The 3,503-nt window shown below is 53.0% G+C and overlaps 1 protein-coding gene across 5 annotated transcripts in view; it reads left to right on the top strand.

The window, feature by feature from the left end:
• The window catches only part of LOC140399035 (tubulin beta-4B chain-like), a 250,834-nt gene that overhangs the window by 64,828 nt on the left and 182,503 nt on the right, over window positions 1-3,503 (top strand). The window lies entirely within an intron of this gene.

Below are 3,503 nucleotides of genomic sequence, written 5' to 3'. Positions count from 1 at the left end.
CCTGTTATATCACAACAAGCCGGGTGTCTGTTTAATTTTTACTGTAACCCAAACTTGGCCGTCTACCATTCCAATGATCCCAGACCTGAGCCCCCAAATTATGTTTCGACACCCTGGGCTAGTGTGCGGTCATTCCAGCCGTACTTGACAGGAGTCAAAACACAATTGAAATTAACAAATTAATTGTAAAGAGTCCTTGTTTCCAACACCTCACTCCTCTTCAAACTGTGCTTTCACTTCGAGGATTGTCGCATAAATTCATTCAGACCTCTGTGATTTCAAAAATACAGCACTTACTACAGACCTTCCTGGAGAGAGAGGGAAAGACCTGTCTTTTTTCAGACTGCTATGGTTTTCCTGTAGATTCATTCTATTAGGTTCTCTGCAGTTTCAGAAATACAGCCTTTATGCTGGCAAGAGTCAAACTGAAACTCCTCTGAAAATCATTCCACTGGGATAGGATCCAATCACCACACATTACCGGGCAGAGTACAGGCTCTTGGGCCAATTCATTGACCACCAGCCAATCAATCAAGCCGAGTCCCACCCCATCTCTCTCTCGGGTGCTGACAAGTTTGCAGATCCTGTTCCAAACCGGTAGAGATGAGTAGAATGCTCTCCTGTAACTTCTGAATTCTGCTGCTTTCCTTAAAGATACATGTTCAGTAATCATCCATGATCAAAAATAATAACGGCAAAATAAAAGAAAGGGGAAATAAGGGATAAACAGGAAATACCCTTGCAGGTGGGAGTGCCGCACTGTTGGTGGGCCAGTTCTGTGGGTGCGCTGCACTGTGGGTGGGTCGTTATTGTGAAGACACTGCACTGTGGATGGATCCTTACTGTGGTGGCGCTGCACCGTCGGTGGGTCCTTAGTGTGGAGGTGCTGCACTGTCGATGGGTGCTTACTGTGGAGGTCTGCACTGTCGATGGGTGCTTACTGTGGAGCGCTGCACTGTCGATGGGTCCTTTCTATGGAGCGCTGCACTGTGGGTGGGTCCTTACTGTGGTGGCGCTGCACCGTCGGTGGGTCCTTAGTGTGGAGCGCTGCACTGTCGGTGGGTTCTCACTGTGGGAGCGTTGCATGGTGGGCCCTGACCGGGAGAACGCTGCATTGTGCATGCGGCAGTATTGAGGGAGTGCCGTACATTGGGTGGGTCAGTATTGAAGGACCATTGTGGGTGGGACATTATTGAGGGAGTACCGCACTGGTGAAGGGTCAGTACTGATGGAGCGTCGGACGGCCCGTACTGATAGGATCAATATTGAGGGAGCGTCACATTGTTGGAGGGTCTGTACTGACTTATGGCCAGACTGTTCTGAGGAAATGCGGAAAATCATTGGATCAATAATGAGGTAGTGTCTCACTGTCCATACAAAGGTAGGGCTGTACTGCCGGAGGATCAGTATTGTGGCAGTGCCGCAGTGTTGTTGGGTCAGTACTATGGGAGTGCCGCTACTTTCGTAGGGTCAGTACCGATGGAGCGCCGCACTTTCAAATAGTTACGGGAGGGAGAGCCGTACTGTTAGAGGGTCTGTACTGAGGTAGGGCCACACTGTTGGTCTGTCTGTATTGACTTATGGTGGGAGTGCCTCATAGTCAGTGGGTCAGCACTGGGAGTGTGCCGCATAGTCGCTGGGTCCTTACTGTGTCAGCGATGCACGGTCAGTGGGTCTTCCCATGGCAGCGCTGCATTGTGGAAGAGACGACTGAGGGAGTGCCGCAATTTGGGTGGGACAATACTGAAGGACCATTGTGGGTGGGACATTATTGAGGGAGCCACTGTCGGAAGGTCAGTCCTGATGGAGCGCCGCGCCATCGAAGGGTCAATATTGAGGGAGCACTGCATTGTCGGAGGGTCAGTACTGACGTATGGCTAGACTGTCCTGTGGGAACGCGGAAACTCATTGGGTCAGTACTGAGATCGTGTCTCACCTTTGGAGGGTCCGTACAGAGGTAGGGCCGTACTGTCGGAGGGTCCATACAGAGGTCTTTCGAAGAGTTAATACTGAGGGAATACCGTACTGTCCGAGGGTCTGTACTGAGGTAGGGCTGCACTGTTCGTGGGTCTGTATTGATGTATGGCTGCACTGCTGTCCTGAGGGAGAGTGTGATGTTGAGGGGGTCAGTACTGAGGTTGTTTCTCACTGTCGGAAGGTCCGTACAGAGGTAGGGCTGTAGTGTTGGAGGATCAGTACAGTGGGAGCGCTGCACTGTTGGGTGTGTCAGTACTGTTGGAATGCAACACTGTAGGTTTGTCATTACTGTGGTAGCAGTGCAGCGTGGCTGGGTCAGTACTGAGGGAGCGACGTACTGTTGGAGAATCAGGACTGAGGGAGTGCCATACTGTCGGAGGGTCAGTGCCGGGGGAGTACAGCACTGTTGATTGGACTGAGGGTATGCCTCACTCTTCGAGAGTCAGTATTGAGGGAGTGACAATTGTCGGTGGGTCCGTACTGCCCCAGGAGCACCAAGTGTTGGAGGGTCCACATTGACAAGAGTGCCGCACTTTTTTACTGTCCGGCCTGTTGAGGAGGGTGGTATTTAGGAAAAGTCGCACCATCTGGGAGGAAGTGATGTGCTGTCATGGGGACATGAGGGTGCACCATCCTCGTGGTGGGATCATACTTGAGAGATTGCGGAAAATGTGGCCCCAGATGCTGGGCGCTGCATTGTTGGGAGGGTCAGTACTGAGTTGGGCTATACCGTTGGTGAGTGCTTACCGTGGGGGAGCAGAACTGTATGTGGGGCAACAGGATGGGAGCGCCGCACTGGGTGGAACAGTACTGAGCGGTTGCCACAGTGTCAGTGGGTCAGTACCGCGGGAGCGCAGCACTACGGCTGGAAGAGTACTCAAATAGCGCTGAACTGTGGGTAGGACAGAACTATAGGAGCGCAACACTGTCAGTGAGACAGAACTGGAAGCGCAGCACTGTGGGCCGGCTTCGCCACGCTGTCAAGAGGGTCTCTCCTGAGGGAACGCCTCACTGACACAAAGTCAGTCCTGTGGGAGTACCACGACGCACCTGCACTGTCTGAGTGCCGCAGTGTCTGTGTGGCAGTACTGAGAGAGTGCCGTACTCTTGAAGGGTCAATACTGCGGCACTGTTGGAGGGTCAGTTCTGAGGTACGGCATCACTGTTGGAAGGTCAGTACTGAGGTAAAGCCGCACTGTCGGAGGGACTGTAGTGAGGTACAGCCGCACTGTTGGAACGTCAGTAATTTGAGAGCGCTGCACTGTAGGTTAGTCAGCACTGTGGGAGTACGACAGTGTCGGTGGGTCAGTACTCAGGGAACACTCCTGGAGGGGTCATACTTGAGGCATTGCAGAAATTGTGGCCCCAAGTGCTGAGCGCCACACTGTTGGAGGTTCCGTACTGAGGTAGGGCTGCGCTGTCGGCAGGTTCTTACCATGGGGACGCTGCACTGTATGTGGGGCAATAGTGAGGGAGAGCCGCACTGCAGGTGGGACAGTACTGAGGGGTGCTGCGCCACACTGGGT

This window comes from Scyliorhinus torazame, chromosome 22 (genome assembly GCF_047496885.1).
Source record: "Scyliorhinus torazame isolate Kashiwa2021f chromosome 22, sScyTor2.1, whole genome shotgun sequence".
Classification (NCBI taxonomy): Eukaryota; Metazoa; Chordata; class Chondrichthyes; order Carcharhiniformes; family Scyliorhinidae; genus Scyliorhinus; species Scyliorhinus torazame.
The sequence above is the reverse complement of the archived record's forward strand: the minus strand, read 5'-3'. Positions and strand labels throughout refer to the sequence as shown.